At 44.1% G+C, this 17,306-nt stretch overlaps 2 long non-coding RNA genes across 4 annotated transcripts in view; one reads left to right on the top strand and one right to left on the bottom strand.

Moving 5' to 3' along the window:
* Positions 1 to 1,056: 1,056 nt before the first annotated feature.
* LOC135422109 (uncharacterized) lies at positions 1,057 to 2,228 on the bottom strand. The gene is made up of 2 exons (XR_010434312.1): positions 1,609 to 2,228; positions 1,057 to 1,287 (listed from the first exon to the last, which is right to left on the bottom strand). It is a non-coding gene; the product is annotated as an uncharacterized LOC135422109 (long non-coding RNA).
* A 104-nt stretch (positions 2,229 to 2,332) lies between these two features.
* The window catches only part of LOC135422111 (uncharacterized), a 33,354-nt gene continuing 18,380 nt past the window's right edge, over positions 2,333 to 17,306 (top strand). For all 3 annotated transcript variants that reach the window (XR_010434313.1, XR_010434315.1, XR_010434314.1), the window contains exons 1-2: positions 2,333 to 2,673; positions 3,642 to 3,711. This is a non-coding gene — a long non-coding RNA (uncharacterized LOC135422111). The remainder of the gene's footprint in view (positions 2,674 to 3,641; positions 3,712 to 17,306) is intronic.

Genomic DNA, 17,306 nt, shown 5'->3' on the forward strand with positions numbered 1-17,306 from the left:
CTATTTTATTAACATTGCCAAGACGGCAGGTCTAACAGGATGAGAAGGGAACTCTTCCCTCAATTCACTGACTGGAGCAAATCAGCTTACAAGGAAGCAATTTCAGTTTCAGGCCTTGGCTCGATTCCAAACTAGGATGGGTCTTAGTCTATTAGCCATAATAAAATAAACTCAGAGTCAGCCTCTGCGGGGTCCCTCACACCCCTGCTCAGACACCAGGGCTTTGACACCAGCAGAGTGGAGCAAGGCACACCTGGTGTACATTCCTGCAGACTGGAGGAATTCATGTGTCCTTGAAAGGGAAAAAAAGGGATCTTCCCCAATGAAGGCATCAGCTACATCAACCAGCAGCAGATGTCCTCAAGTGTAAGCTCAGTAAACACAGTCCTAATTTCATACACCTATGAGTGGTGAATCAAAGTCAAATTACATAAAGGCACATGCTGGTGTGGATCACTGCTGCCCCTAATTTCAAATTTTTTTACCTGTGCAGATTTCAGCTGAAGGAATACTAAGAAAAAAAAGGTCTAAATATATTTTCAATACAGAAAAGTTTCTGGTTAGAAAATTGTTACAAAGTTATGAGAGATGGGGAAAGAATTGTAGTGGAAATTCTGAGGAAATATGGTTGTAATATGCCCAGCAGTGACCATAACTGGGCTCTGGCCCCCACAAAACCCTGGTTCTCTTGCTGTCTCCCTGGATTTCACACATTTAAATGACACCTTGTTCTGGTAAAAGAATCTGGAACTGGACTTCCATCCCCAACACCATCTCACAGTTACCCTATTCATGCCATCTGGTATTTGATCTATATACATGGCTGCGAGAGTATTTTATGTTTGAGCTCTGTTACATTTTTCATGTGATGGTCCATTGCACCTGGGGCTTGGCCTTATGCTGAGCTAGACAAAAACAAATTAGAAGTTTCTCCTGTAGTAGGCAATGCTTTGTTATTTCCTAAGCATCTCCTATGCCTGAGGCGAGCAAGATTAGGGGAGGATTACAGTCCATGCGTGCATAGCTTAGAAAGCTGCTTTGATTACAAAGCCCAAAAAAAGGATATTAAATTTTTATTACAAAAATATTTGTTTTACTTCAATCCTCTCCAAACAGCAGACTAAGTTCCAAGCATTCTCCCGCTCTGCGGTCACACTCCAGTTTCAAGAAGGGAGAAGTGAATTTCCAGTGCTGTTTTCCTCCTGGAGATCACAGCCTGGAGCTTTGCCTCGCACTGTTTCCCAGATCTATCACTGTGAGCAGGGCCTGGACAAGCTGAACTCCATCCTGCCAGCAAGGAGTGAGGGCTGTGAGAAACAGCAGCTCCCTGTCATTATTTACACCTTTAGGGTTTCAGTGAGCTCAGTTCCCTCCCTGCTTCTCCATCGAGTGTCAGGGCAGCCAGGCAGTTCCTTGCTACTATGATTTACCATTTGTCTGTGCATTTGTAATTTTTTTTCTTTTTTTTTTTTTGCCTGCAGCAATTTGGTTTCGAAATTGTCTCATGAACAGATGTATGAGTCATGCAGGTTTCCCAACTCCAAAGCCTGTGCTAATGACACCTCTTTCAACAACCTCTCTATTTCTCAAACTGGCTGCTTCGCTTACATGGGAGAGCAAACCATCTCCAGCATCTCCTGGGTTTGGAGGCTTCCTCTGTGTCAAATCAGGTCTGTGTGTGTGCCTCAGAGGCAGCAGCAATTCCTTCAGCGGCTTGTAACACACATAAATCAGGGTCTAGCTTCGATGGCTTTGTCGGGGTTACAGCTGTGACTGGAACGCGAGGCGATGGAAGCAGGGCCTGGGGCTGCGCTGAGGGACAGCGCAGGGCAGTGATATTCGACCCGAGCCCCCCAAACCATTGTGTAATCACCGAGTGGCTTCTCTGCGTGACAGAGGACAGGAGCCTCGCTCTCTGCGGGGTTGGCCGGGAGCAGCACCGCTGGTGGGGTCCGGAGATGCCGAACGCACAGCGGGCCGGGCCGGGCCGAGCCGGGTCTGGCGCGGGGCCCGGGGGGTCCTCGGCCTGTCCAGCGGCGCCCGCTCGTCCCCATGGCAACGCGCCTCCTCTCTCTGGGCGGGGTGGCCAATTGGCTCCACGCACGGGCGGGAGGCTGAGCTTCTATTGGGTCATTCTTACGTCCATCAACGTCTTCAGAGACCAAGGGGCTCGTGAGGCCTTCCGCGTGCGCAGGCGGCCCCGCCCCCGCCCTTGGCGAGTGTTGATTGGTCCTTTTGGGGGCGGGGCTTTGTCTCTCCCGCCTCAGGATTGGACGAGGGCACGGTCAATGCGGGGCGGGGCGGGAGGACGGGCTGGCGGGCGCGTTCGAACGGCGGGAGGGGCTCGGGGTTCGGGTTCTCCGGTCACCGCCACTTCTGCGGGCTCCGGCTCCGGGCGCCGCGAGGCCCGAGGGAACCCCCCGCGCTGGCGGTAGGCGCGCTGTGCCCCTCGTGCATCCCAGGCTCCCGCTCTGCCTTCCGCTGCCCCCGACATCCCTCCTGTCCCGGGAGGGCGGGGGGAGGCAGAGCTCCTCTCCCGTGCCGCCCACTCCTAATCCAGGACAGGCTGCGCTCCCGCCGGCGCCTCCGTTGCCGTTCCGGGAGAAGTGATGGGACAGGCTCCGCGTTGCAGGGTCCTGAAAAAAAACGGGCACTTGCCAAACTGCGGACCAGGTTAGTGCTCGGGAGGATCCCATATGTCCAAGCAGTTCCCTGAAGTCTTTGTAGGGAAGAGGCTGCGAGGCAAAGCTCAGCAAGCCACTGTGGGGATCGTCACAGTGGTCACTGGGTTTAACACCTGGGTGCAAAACTTTCTCTAGGCAGGTTATTCTGCAAAACCTTTGGGATACGTCATCCAGTCTGATTCCTTGCTGAAAAGGGGGATGAAATGCATCTATATATTTTCTGACAAACTATTCCAAACCTGTTATTAAAAACCTTCAGGGATGGAGATTTAAAGTGAAAATCGAGCTGATAGAAGCTGAAGTGCTCAATGTGTCGAGTTCCTGTTTACGTTGTCCTGTTTGACCTCCTTAATTCAAAACCTGAGTTTATTTCTACATCACTGATGAGAGAGAGAGAAATAGGGAGTTGCTTTTACTGAATCAAGCTCTAGGCGAGAAAAGACAGGAACAGCTCTCCTATGGTGCCACAGCATTTATTGCACAGAATTTAGTGTAGGTCAACGAGAAATGAGTTGCTACCACAAAATCCAGGTTTTCTTAGTTGTCATACTTCAGGTAACCTAGAAATCATCTGTTTGTTTAAAAATCCCCAAACGTGTGCTTGAATGTGTATTTACTCTTTTGACTGCAACAACAAAGAAGCAACTCTGAACTCTCTGGTAGGTGATAGTGAGAAATCATTCCCTGATAACTATGAAATTCTGATTCTGACCAGTTTTGGTCTGGGTTATCAGTTGGACCATGTGGCACAGCTCTGGTCTCGGGGTGTGACCTCTCTGTGTCTGACTGTATGTTTAATAACAAGTGCAGGGGAAATGTGAGCACTGTTGACTTTTTGATGTTCTGACTGAGACAATGGCATCTTCTGGAGCATAAATTGTATTGTTTGAGTTGAATTTATGTATGCTTATAAAAATTATGTAAAATTAAAAAATTCTCTTTGATTTGAAATTCTAGATGTGACTGAGGAGACTCACTGCAGTATCTCACAACTGGAAGTCAGAGGGACAAGGGTGCTTCTGAACAGGTAAGAGACAAGCAGCCCCTTTCACTTTTCTTAACTGTAATTAATTTCACTCCAGCTTTTGATTTTAGAACCTCAATTTTTTTCTGTCTCCTCTTTCTAGTCAGTTTTCCTGTCTTTGATTTACAATTTTACCTTATATTTTATTGGAATTGTTGTTTTATCTGTTTATACTGATGGCTTTACACTTTCAGAGTAGCTGAGAAGACTTTGCTATTATCCCTTAGAATTTCAGATAGTGAAATAAAGCTCTTTTGCTGCTGCCACTGCTCAGTTAACAGTAATGATTAAATCCCATAAATATTCTCTTATCCTTGATGGGAAAAGCCTTGAAGGTAGGTTGACAGAAAGCATTCCCTTTCCTGTTGATATTTGTAACTAAAATCAGGCTGTAAAGTGCTGAATGCATCCAGAAAGCCCATGCTGGTCTTCCATTCAAGCAGAGCAAATGCAATCACCAGTGCTGTCACCCTTTGAAGGGTTGGAGCACTTGAAAAGAATTGGATGATTTGTAGATGGATTCTGACCAGGCCTCAGTGTTAGCAAAGGGCAGGTGGCACTTCTTCCCATTTCTGAAAATCAAACCCATTTTGTGCAATTCATCCCCCTCTCATTCCTCAGTCAGTGCTGATTTGGGGTAAGTGTGATCATTGGTGTGGAAAACAAAGAGCCAGATCAGATCCTGGTGATAGAATCCCACTTTGGAAAGCCAGAATATTTGTTGTGTTTATGAGAGGTATTTCTTGGGGGAAATGTGTGGGAAAATAGCTCTTGTAGAAGTGATGAGAAGTTTGGCTTAATTTTTGGGTCACTTCACTCGTATGTATTTGATTGTAGCAGAGCTGGGGAGAACGGAAGAAACTCTGCCTTTATACAGGCATAAAACCCAGTGGCTGTCTCTTGGCCAGTGTTCCTGATTTTCCAGTAAGCTGTGTGCTGCACAGAGGTGTAGAACCCTAATGGCTTGTTGTATGCCATTAAAAGGTATTGTACACTCATAAAAGAATGACATTTTGATCAATGCTGCTAAAAGAATTACTGTCTTGACACAGAAAAGCTTTCCTGCTGCAAGTTTAAAAATATGCCTTTAAAAGCTTTTTATTGAATACCTTTGCATCCCTCAGAAATGTGCTATTTTGGCACAGGGCTGCTCTGAAGTAACTCCATGTTGTAACCTGAATGCAAGACCTCGTGTTTACCATCAGCAGGGAGTGAGGCAAGGCAGGTGTATTCACTTACCTACTGTCATGGGGACAAAGAAAAGCACCTTGAGCTGCCTGTATGCAGGCTAAAAATACAACCCCCTCATTTCTAGAGTCCCAAAACACTTGAAAGCTTTTTGGTTTTGTTTTGCCATTGATTCCTCTCTGTCCCTTCAGCTTTCTTTTGAGTGTCCCTTTGAATCTGTACATTGATGGTGGAGGCAGGCAGGTGGTAGGTAGGGAAACCACAAATGTCTCCTGCAGCTGGGTCCTGGCTTGTGGACAGGTGGGCTCTGCTGGGAGAAACTTGGCTTGGAGCTGTCTAAGCTGGTTCTGTAGTGTAATACTTCTTGTGGCAGAAATTTCCCCTTAGTGTGGTTAAAAGAGCTTGTGTTAGAGCTCTTGATTAATCACAGCTGCTGAAGAGGTGTTGTACCTGGCTTGGTCGAGGCCAGAATCACAGCTGGGCTGTTCCACACGGCGGTGGCTGACAGGTGGGAACCCAAGAACCCCAGGCTGGGAATCGGGAGGTAGGGCTGTAATTCCTTAGCTCTGTCGTGCTCCTTACGTGTCCTCATGCACTTCTTATGTTCCTTGAGCTTTCATGTTTCAGGCTTTGAGTCGTTCAGCTGCGTGTGATGATCTAAATACAACTTTATATAAAGGGGAGGGATTACCTGAAGGAGCGTGATGTGTGAGTTTCGATGTAAAGAGATCCAGAATAAATTGTTCTGCAGGCTTTTTCTTCCTTTCCTTTCTATATATTTATGGTCAGAACAAAGCAGCAGATGTTCTGGGCGCATTTGGTATGTGTCAAGTCCTGTTCTGGGACTCTCAGTGGCTGGGGGGATCTCAGAGTGCTTGCTAAGAGGTTTTGTAACAGGTGAGTGAGATCACAGCATTACCTGGCATTTCTACACCTCAGAAAAAAGCTGTGACATGTAGTGGGATTTCATTGCTGAAGAAAGCAAAATGTTTAGTTGCACCACGTGTGAGTAGCTCCCTTTAAGTTTAGCTTTTCAAGATATGAGAGTTCCTTCAGGAAAAAGAAATATTAATGCTCTGCATGATCTGCAAAGACAAGGTATGAAAGGAAGAAGCAGGAGAGCTTGAATGTTTGATATTGGCACATGAGGATGTTCCTCAGAGACCTGTCAGTAGACTTGCCATCCATCATATTTCCTTCCTAATTGTCTCTCATATACCTGAGTTTTGTCCAATTTGACCTTCAAGGAACACATGAGATGCCTAAATGCTTTCTTACCTCTGTTTCAATCAAACTTTTGGCAGCTTCCGAGGGGAGGTGTTGGTTTTGCTTTTCTAATGTGTGAGTTTCTGTCACCAGCTGCTGTCGACTATTTTCCAAAGCCTCACTTGTGTAGTTTTAGCTTTGGAGGAAATTTGAAAGCAAAATTATCTCCATGGTCCTATTTACCCACAGTATCTCCCTGAAGCTCCCTACAAATGTTTTTCTACAGTGACCTTTTAGATTACCTGCTTTCAAGAGAGGCTGCCAGCCTGGAAGTGGGGCTTAGGCATGTTTTCTTACATTTAGCTATATTAAAAACAGTGATCTTTTCTCTACTCTTCTTTACCTGGCAAACTAAATGGCTTTCTACCACTGATCCTTGTTTTCATGACTCTAATCTGTAAATTTGTTCAGTAATCATCTTGTGCTTTTTTCCAGAGTACAGACAAAACTGCTGCATAACATAAGGTCATCTCTTGAGGGTGGGATAAAAGAAACCGTTCTCTTTTGTGTTGATATTTAATTGATATAAGCTGGAAACATTTATTTAGTGTTTGGCCTCATCTGCAATTACATTCTGGGGCCTATCAGTCTCTAGCCCACTTGATGTGTCATGTTGATTTTGAGTTTCTTAATCAAATGTCATTTTGCATCAAGTCAACTGCCTTACAAAAACCTGCTATATCTGTGCTATTAATTAGCAATAAACTTTTAATTAAAAATCATGCTAGTGCAAGAATATATTTTCTGTAAACTTATGTCGTTAATGTTATATTATCCTCTCCATTTTGTTCTAGCCAGGGTCTTGTATTGGCTATTTTGTTGCTTTGAGATCAGTGTCACATAGACAAGATTATAGCTACTCAAGTCACCAGATTTAAAAAAAACACAACCTCTTATTGTTTCCCTCTGCCCTTTCAAATAGCCTGTGTTTTCCAAAGGATACTAAAAAGGAGCATTAATGGTCCAAACAGCTCCTCAGACAAGCTCTTTCTTCTAATCACCATGGAAATCGAAACCTAGATCTTAACCCTTTCCCATCTGACCTAGTTCAAGCCACTCACTCAAGATATAAATGTCCTAGCAGAGTCATGGTTTCCCGTGGGACTTCAGCTTGCAGGAATCCCCTCTCAGGATGGTGGTTCCTAGAGGTCCCCTGCTCAACTGCTAGCCATGGCACTAAAGGGGTGATTGTGACCTCGAAGGCCTTTGTCACTGGTTTGGGCAGCCAGGATTAGATCAAGGTGGGACAGAAGCTGAGGGTCTAAATCTCTTCGAGTTACTATTTCAGGTGAACTATATGGCTTTGGCTTATAACTGATTAAAATTTGATGTTAATCTTTGCAGCCATGAAATAGGGAAATTCAACAAACTTTTACAACTAACCCCAAATCTATAGAAACTGGTCCTGTGGGTGCAGTATTGCTGCCAAGCCATTCAGCATAGAGGCCAGTTGTGTGATGCGATCATAGAGTTCTTGGATGTCAGATGGATTGAATTGCTACAAGAACTGGTGGGAGCATATCTTTGGGCAGCAGAAACAGGGAATCTGCTTTTTTTTTTTTTATAATGACTTTTTCGAAATCAAACCTCTGTGTCTCATGTTTGTGGCTGACTTCCTGTGGGCATGTGGATAAACCAGGTCAGTTTGCTCACTTGATGTGCATAGAAAAGTGTGAAGAGAATGAAATGAGAGCAATAACTGAAGGCTGTGTATTATAGTGAGAAGAAAAAAGGGGGGCATAGAGGAAAGTGGTGCCTGTTTGTGGAAATATTTATGAAAAAATTGATAATTGGAAAATAAGATGGGACTATCTCTTGGGAATAAACAGATCAATAAAATCAGTAAGATCAGACTAGGAAGGTGTGTGTTTTGTTACTTTTTGGAGTCATGAGAAACACCTTTGTACTTGTGAAAAGGGCATGTCCTGAATTCTGAAATTATATTGTACTGAAGTTTTTGGACAGTAAATCAACTAGTAGCTCAAAGTGAGGTTTGCTTTTAAGTCTGGAACTTGGGTTGCAGTACATCTCCTCATTCTGGGCCTTGCCTGAGGAGCAGCGTGCATGTGGCTGAGGGAGTAACTCACGTACTGAAAAGAGCTCTGGCTCATTCTGCTCTTCTTGTGTTTTTAGCAGGGCAGGTTGTAGGATGTTTTCTTTGTAGCTCTAGTGTTTGGGCTACAGGGATTTAAAACCTTTCAGAGGAAAAAAAGATAGCTTCAAATTCAGCTCAGAGTCTGATATTTGTTTTATTAGTGGAAATCTTTGTCTCCTGTGTTTTCCCCGTTCTAGATAACCTTTTCTTGTCATCTAAGAAATTAATTTCTTTGTTGGACTCATTGCAAGTAAACTTGATAGCAGGAGTGCTGTTATTGAGGCAGCTTACACAGTGATTTGCTAAGTACAGCCTCTTCATATAATGTGAAGCACAAGTCGATTTATTGACCACCACTGGGATTTCAGGAACTGTTGAACTACCTGGTTTTTATCCTTCTCTCATAAAATTTGCTATTGAATGTCTTTTTTCTGGTACCTGCTTGGAGAGGATTCTCTTTGATATGCAGTAGTACAAGAGCATCAATCCTACTTGTTTCTGTGCTGTAGAGTTTGGCTTTTTAATGAAGTGTCTATAGGGTCATTTAAGGTACCTTACATGACATCAGACTCTTGAAGGTTTTCCTAAAATACTTTCCTGTGCCAGGAGGACACTAATGCTTCTCAGCTGTGACAGCCAGGTCCATGGCTGTGCTGCCATTGGCATAGAGCATATCCCAGTGACAGCAAAGCACTGCAGAAAGGCCAGCTCTGCTCTGAGCACAAGATTGCTCTTCTTGCAGTACATCTCCTCTGTCAAATATAATCCACTGCTTCTCTGGAATGCTAAGGAGTTATTAAGTATATAATTAGATTAGTTGGTGCTATTTGCTATATATTCATAATGCTTTTTTCCAACTTTCTGCAAGCACTTCTCTAAGTAAGGTGTATGTTAGGAAGGAAAACTGTTGTGTCTGGTAATCTGTAAAAACAGTTTTAAAAATAGAATCCAAGTGAACTGCACAAGTGGATTATTGATTCTCGGGGATGTGGAGAGAATGCTTTCTGTGAAGTCCTTTCATTGCTTCAGAGTCTGCACAAACGTCAGGAGGCTTGGGTGGGGTGATGTTTGTTTAAATAACAGACACTAATGGATAAATCATTGCTCATTCATCTCCTGGATTTCTGACAACTCTTCCCAGCCACTGTTGCAGACCGGATGTCAGAGCTGGGGTACTTGGGGTGGAACTGGATACTTAGAGGTTATGGTATGCGGTGGTGAAGGCCTCGGCACATTTGTGTTCTGTGAGCAATGGTGCTGTGCCATGTTGTGTGACCAGCCTGCCTGGGACTGGGGCTGATGCTAAACTGTCCACACTGCTGCTACAGGCATCAAAAGGGAAGAGGGAAGTGAAGGCAGAAGAGAACAGTTATTAGAGTGCGTTAGATTATTGCAACCAGCCAAAGGGGACAGCGTTGTGTTTGAACCCTGATGCTGTGCCCAGAGCTGCAACATCTACCAGCCCAGTATTCAGAGGGGCTAATCCCATCCAGTTATGTACTGTGGTTAAAACTGCTTATTTTTGTTACTATTTATGCAGACATTAAATGACAGGAACAAAAATAGTATTTTCCAGACTCCCTCTTTGTTTGCTTTAATCTTATATTTATTTTGGAGCAGCACCTTAGTAGTCCTAATTAACCTGAATGCTGGATTGTGAGAGATCCTTTTGATTTGACTGGTCCCAGCATTATTTTATTTTGCTGTTAACTGCAGATTAACAAGCCTCAAAGGGGTGCACAAACTTGCTATTGGAAAATAGCTTGTGCCAGGTGCATGGTTATCAAGCCCACGGCCAGCTTGGTTTTATTTCCAAGACAGCTTCTCCATCTGTGGTGCAGAGGAAGCCCCAGTGCCCAGGGGTGAAAGCCGGGCCATTGCTCTGCCCCCGCAGCTCATCCTCATCTTCCGTGCGGAGCGTCCGGCTGTGTGCCCGGCTGTTCCCTCGGAGCCCAGCCCAGTGTGCTTCCCTCGGGCTTTGTCAGGGCTGTCCTCTTGGAGACTGACATGAGGAATAGTCTCCGACACTATTGGCAAGTGGCTTTCACGCTCTGTGGCAGATCTAATGAGCTACAGCTGCCTGGTGAAATCCTGCTTCTGATCCACAGAAGGGCTCCCAAAGGCTCTGCTTGGATTCGCAGACTTTATTTTTTTTTTTTTTTTTTTTTTTTTTTTTTTTTTTTGTCTTTTGGAAGCGGATGGAGAAAGCACTCTTGGAAACTTCTTCATAATTCACACTCACAAGTGTTGAGTTTAGAATATGGCACAGGAAAAGCTGTGAAGCTGACACATATACAGGCATGCCCGGAAATGGAAACAGTGGCACATGCCCACCCGCTGAGAAAGGCAGGAGTATCAATCACCTCCAGGCTGTCAACAAAGGTCTCCCATGAACAGGTATTTAATGCTTCCTGTTCATCAGGTACTACAGGTGCCTGTGCTGGTGGTTGGTACTCATATAAACAGGAGAGGTGGTGCTGTCTGATGGGAATGCAGCACTTGCAGCTGCATCTTCCAAAGCTTGGGATCTGCAATTGGTAACTGTGTTACTGTGTTTTTCTTCTGGTTTTTACTCTCTTTTTTCCATCTCCAGTTTCCATTTCATTCTTATTTACACAACACTCTTTGTTCCCTTTGCCTTGTCCCCTGCCTTAGGGATATCAGCTAGCCTGAACTAGCCTTTTACATTGGAACTGAAGCTGTGAGAGAGCAGGATCAAACACAGCAATATTCCTCTCCAGCCAGTGAGTGATAAGGTTATGGACTGACATATTTAAAGAAAATCAAGAGGCACATTACTAAGACTTCTAGGTACTTGGAGAGAAACTTTGGACGTGAAATGCTAATAAAGTGAACTCATTAGAAATATGTCTCACTTCTATTGCAGAAAATGCTTTTTCTTACTCTCTTGATCTTCCTGTTTGTAGTGGTTTTGACATGTTCATTATTAAACAAATAATATGACACAGCCCCTCTGTTTGGGTGATGTAATGAAACCCTAGGGACTGGCTCAGGGTTTGGGACTTTACTAGTGAGAAGAAAAGCTGCGGGGTCACCACGTTTGCAGTTTGGAAGGAGAATTCTCACCCAGCTGAGGGCTTCTGGAAGGTGCCAGGTGCATAACAAGTCTGCAGTCATTTTTATACCACTTCTAAGACTGAAACAGAAAAGTTAGGTTCCTAACTGGGGAACAGAAGTGTGCAAGGACTGCTGCCGTAACAGTTTATTTGGGAACCGTTTATTAGCAGGTGCAGGCTAAGCATGCAGGGGTGTGAGTCTTACAGGTGCGTGTTTTTCAGCCCCAGCCCATGTGGCTGTGAGTGGCCTCTGCTGCACATTTGTGTTAGGACTGTTTGTGCCATGCTGTTACTGTTTTCTGGGTAAAATTTGTAATGTATGTAATTCTCAGGTATGTGGTCTTGCCTTTCACATCTCCTAACTGAGAAAATAGATTTGTTTCTTCTCCTCCCTCCCCTTCCTTTTCTATCATCTTTTGCCTGCTCAGTAGTTGCCCAAAGAGGAACCTGAGCCCAAAATGGTGAGCAAGTGAGGGTCTGCCTTGCATCCCTGGTTCAGACACCACCAAGCAGCTTCTCTACTCTGTCTTTAATTAAACTTGGGTTTTCTGTTGTTGTAGCTGGAAGCACTGTGCTGACACAACTCACTCTTGTATAGAACAGATTAAAATGTCAATGTTTTAATGTTCTCATCTGTGGGAAAAAGAAAATAGTTGGGTGTTTTATAACTTAAAAATAGACTGTGCTGTGGAAAAGGTTTCTTGTGCAAGATGGAAAATGACAATTAAAGGTACAGAGTCCCATTTAGTATTAAGAGTCTGTAAAGCGCTGAAAAGAGTGAAAGGATGAAATCTCTTCAGGAAATAGGCTATACTGGGGCGTGGCAGTTTAAAGCAGTTATAAACAATTACAAATTTATCATGTTTTTATTCATTCTACTGAACTCTAGTTATTCAGCTCCTACTGAACACTGATGCTAGAAAAGGGGCACTGGGCGTCTTTTCCCACTACTTTCTTGCTCTCTCACACTTATTTATTTATTTGAACCCATATCCTACTGCCTGGCTGCTGAGGGATCAATTTGTTGGCAGGGGTTATTCAAACATCAGCAGAATGCATGTTCTTACTGTTCTGGTTGGACCTGGCTGCTGGAGCCAACACAAACAGCTCTGGTGTGGGAACTGATGCTTTGTGTTTGAGTCAGGCTGTTCTTGGTGGTCTGTCCTTACTGCAGTAAAAATGTCAGGGGTTTCTTTTCCCATAGTGTTCATTTGTGTTCCCGTTGTTCCATGTTTGTACAATCACTGTGCCTGTGGACAGTTCAAATAAATACTTTGAATAAATTTTGTGGTTTTCTTCACTTTCAGCTCTTGCTTTCTGGAGGTTTGGGGTTTTTTCCACTCTATGGCTTCATTTCGATGGCTTCCCTCCAACTGTCAAAGGGAATGTGGCATTGTGTGTTTGGTGTTTGTTTTTTTGCTGTTTGTTTTTTCTCACAAGGAAAAACCTGACCGTGGGTGACTGTGGGGACACTTCGGGCAAATAAGCTTCAAGAGTAAGCAGAGTGCCTCCAGAATGCTCCAGGAGCCAGGGTACAGGGTGTTTCAGGCTGAGCTGTGCTGGGGCCGGTGACACAAATATGGTGCTGCAGTTTCAGCCTGGGGCTCCCCACAGTGAAATCAGAGTGTGGTTTTCCAGGAGAACTTGGGCCCTTGAAGCACTTAGTGCTGTGCTTTGTAACACCCATGCAAGGATTCTGGAACTACCAACATTCCTTGCTGGCTGTGCTTTGTTGGTCTAGTGAAAGTCCAGGATGCAGGATGCTTGTGGGAGCTGGATGGTTTGAAGCTTTCTGTAATTCTTCCTGTTACCCTCAGGGCACACTGAAAAATTACCTCTTTGTAGAGTCTTTGGGATATGATGCAGTCCCAGATCAGACATTTTTCTATTAAATAAAAAGTCTGATAAGCCTAAAAGCATTGAATTTGGTATTTTGAATCTCTAGAGGCCAATACCAGTGTGGATCTATTTGGGCTAATTTACTGAACTATTTAGTTTCTCCTCCTGCATAACAACCATTCCACCCCCAGCATTACCAAGTCAGCTCTGCCTCTGTGGCTGCCAGGAATAACTTTGCTTTGCATGGATAATTAACTGGATTGAGTAACAGGGAAAAAAACCCATTTTATTTCCACACAGTGGTAATAATAAATCTGTTACTACTTTTGGCTCTCCACGTTATTGCCATACTTGGGTATGTCTTAATGAGGAAGTGGCTTCCTTTGGCTGAGTTCAAATACCAGCATGGAGTCTGCCCCAAGTGCAGGGCTGGGCGGGTGAGAGGAGGGCAGAGGGGGGTTAAACCAAGCAGGCATTCCTGCCACAAATAGCTGTCTTTTCTTTTTTTTTTTTTTTTTTTTTTTTCCTGCAAGCTGTAAATTTCCAGTCTTTTCAACAAGGTAAAACTTGGGATTTCTGATTGTATCAGAATCAAAGCTTTGCTAAGATTGAAATCTTGCAAACCAATTTTTTTTTTTTTAAACCAAAATCAATCTTTCCTGTGGTGATATTTGGAGCACCCCACTCTGTTTTTTTCCCCTGAGGGTATTTGGAGCAACCCACTCTGTTTTCCAAAATGCACAAAATATGGGTATGGGACCTGCCAAGCTCACCACAGGAATTCTCTTATGGGATGGAAGAACCTGAGGCTCAGATATGAAGTTATGAGTAACTCCCAACCACAATAACTCTCCCGTCTCATAACAGCTTATCTGACACTCTTGGGACCTTTTCCAGAACCATCTCCTCCTTTTCCCATTCATTTTCATCACCTATTTTGTCTCATGTTCTGGAGCCTCGTTGTCCATCAGTCCAAGGAGAGATGGACTTGCTTTCTGCAGAGAGGGCTCTCACAGCTGCTGGGAGCAGTTTCTGAGTATTTTGCCAAATACCCAACATCTCAAGTCGACATATTTGCAACTCATGTGTGCACTGCTGCTGTCACGTGGTGACAACACACCCAGCTGCAATTCCTCCTTTGGCTGATCCCTGTCATCGTCATGGGAGCCACGAGTGCTGCAGACCCCTGAGAAGGGACAGTGACCCAAAGATCAGTTTGAGGAAAGGTTGGCACAACAATGGAAAGCTGAAAGCTTCCAGGAAGAAATAAGCAAACTTGTTTGATGGTAGAGAAAATTAAAGGGGGTGTTTGTTTGCTTGTGTCCATTAACATTTCCTTCTGTTGGTCTCGCCTGTGTCCCACCTGTGTTCCCTCTGTGCCTAATCCATCTCTGCTGTTCCTTTTCCATCATCCTTCTCACCATGTCAACCTGCTGCCTCTAACCACTGTCCTGTTTCTTCCTGCAAAATATAAAATGCAAAAATTAACTTAGTTATTGTTAGTTAGTTAACTAACATCCATTAGTTCCAAATGGATGGAATTTGTTAAAGGAGGGAGGAATGTGTCACCCTAGATTTAGACCTGCAGAAGTTTTTATGGTTGTAAAACCAATCACTGAATTAAAAAAGGACAAAAGGAAACTGTTCAAGAAAAACGTTTAAACAATTCTTGGTGAAAAGTGCTCTTTGCCAAAAATAACTTCACTTTAATGAATCATTCAAGTGTTTGGAGGAAAAAAAATAGTCAGAAAAATAAGAACCGAGAGAAATTCACGTCCCTCCTCCCAGATAGTGCTAAAAACTTAGGGTCTGAAATGGCCACATGGAAAATGGGGGTTAATCTGGGCTCAGTCTGCAAACTCCTGTAGCCCGTAAAACACAGAGGCATTCTCCAAGATACACTGAAGAGAAAATAATTTTTTTTAAACATAATATATGCAATTTTTAATTATTTTTAATCTTGTTTCTACCTCTGTAATTGGAAATCTGACCTTTCTGACTGTTTAAATCTATTATATTTTTAACCATTTACTTGTCTTGTGTCAGAGATGGGTACAGATACAAGTGTCCCAAGGTTGTCTCTCACTGTCTCTTTGGAGATGATAAATACAAATAAATCTGTAGACACCCCAAGGAGAAACTTGCAGCCTGACGTTAAGGGGACTTGAGGCTTGCACAGTGTCTCACATTGAGCTGTAGTAGCATGAGATTCCAGAGTGATTTCCAAGTGCAGGATTGAAGAACACAAATCAGCACCCTATGGATGAAAAACCGATAAAACTGTTAAAATGCTGAACCTAAACAGAACCCAGAAGTAGAGAGTTCTTTTCCTTTCTGAGCCTATTTATGCATTTACTCAATTTCCAGGTGGGCTCAGTGTTGTGCCATAGATGTTCAAAACCCTAAATATGGGAGCTAATCATAATGTGCCAGGTTTCATATCTGCTCATTGTTAGAGTTCAGATGTGGGTGTCTTTAGGAGTAGGGACAGGAAATACATCCCCAGGTTTGTGAGGCATTTTTCTTATTTAATGAGTTGATTCTTTTTAAATACTGTTCAAGCTTGAATTAATGAATTTGGGAACATGGGTAGTGCAGGTTAAGGTCTGTGAGTTTATGTTCCTTATTGCTTCGTGCGGGTGAAGACACATCACATCATTAAAAATAGTTGTTTAGATGACTTTTCTATTTTAATTCTGAGGCCTGCAATAGCCTGGGTGTAAGTACAAGTGGCCATGGGGCTTCTTCATCCTGTCTGCTTTGCCAAAGTATAAGCCTGAATGGAGCACCAATCTGTTCTCTAGTACCAAATTTCGAGTAAAGTCAAACTGGAAGATGGATCGTTTGGGTTTGCCTTCACTGAGTTATATCAAGGTTATCCTGACTTGAGTCTGAACTCCACAGAAATGTTTATTTAGCAAGATGTACCTCTGAGCTCACTGGCCACGAAGCCGCCTTGATCAGCAGTGGGTCTGTGCTAACACTGCTGCTCCGCAGAGCAGGCTCCAGCCAACTTCAGGGCTGATGGTACTTCTCTAAATCTTTTTCTTAATTGCTTTTCTCTGCAGAGAAATTCCAGCTGAGCACATGCTCTCACGTCACTGGCAAAGAATTTAGTGTGGGCCTGACTTCTGCCCTACAAATAAACATGAGAGAGATGTGCTCAAGCCCAGCAGCGAGATGCCTGTGAGACACCTCTGTGGTCAGCACTCTTCAGAGTGCTCTCCAAAAAGAAGCCAGCTCAAAAGAAATAACTTAATTGATCTGTATAGTCTAGACACTTCTGAAACAAAGACAAGCTTTATGAAAGAATGGTTGGTTAGACTGTTTGGATAAATACTGAGTATCTTTGATATTCCTGGAATTTAATTTACCTTGTTCTGAGCAAGGAGAGCCACAAACTGAAGTTATTTGTTTGCAGAAACACCAGTTTTCTTTGAATCTCAGAGGCAGATGTGCAGATGGGAGAGAAGCCGTGGTGCTGTGAGCAGGTATGGACTGAGGGCTTCGGCTGGGCTGACACTGATGTGCCAGGTAACCCTGTGCTCAGGAAGCAGGAACAACCAGTCAGCTCTTGGTCTGTGGGACTTGCAGTGCCTTTAGAGACACCTGATGTACCTCAGGATACCGCCCATGTAGTAGCTGCATTAAAATCCCACCACTGTCCAACTGGTGTTTTGAATGTTCAGCAGAGGAGAAAGAAGGGAATGGATTACTGGCAACATCAAAGGCCAACTTCTTCTAGTAACTTTTTTATATTGATGGAGTCCAGGCTGTGGACCCAAGCGATCCTATGTGTCCTCTCAGTGCTCAGCTGAACTCACTGGTCCCGAGGCTGTGTACTTCCCCTGGGTCATGCATGGCTCAGAGCCTAGCAGGGCTCAGCTCCTGCTGCTGCAGTGTCCGTGTGACACTGGGGACAGCTTTGCTAACTCCCAGGCCTCCTCTTCTCACAGGGATAGCCCTGGGCACCTCGTCCCTGAACCTGCACCTGGCCAGCTCAGCAAGGCGTTCTGTTCTGTCCTCTTGTGGGGTTGTAGTTTGCAGGTGTAGCACAGATTTGTTTGTGTAGATTTTGGGTTGTTCTCCCTGAGTCTGACAGACCTAAAGGAAAAAGATAAAATGTTGATCAC

This window comes from Pseudopipra pipra, chromosome 14 (assembly GCF_036250125.1).
Source record: "Pseudopipra pipra isolate bDixPip1 chromosome 14, bDixPip1.hap1, whole genome shotgun sequence".
NCBI lineage: Eukaryota > Metazoa > Chordata > Aves > Passeriformes > Pipridae > Pseudopipra > Pseudopipra pipra.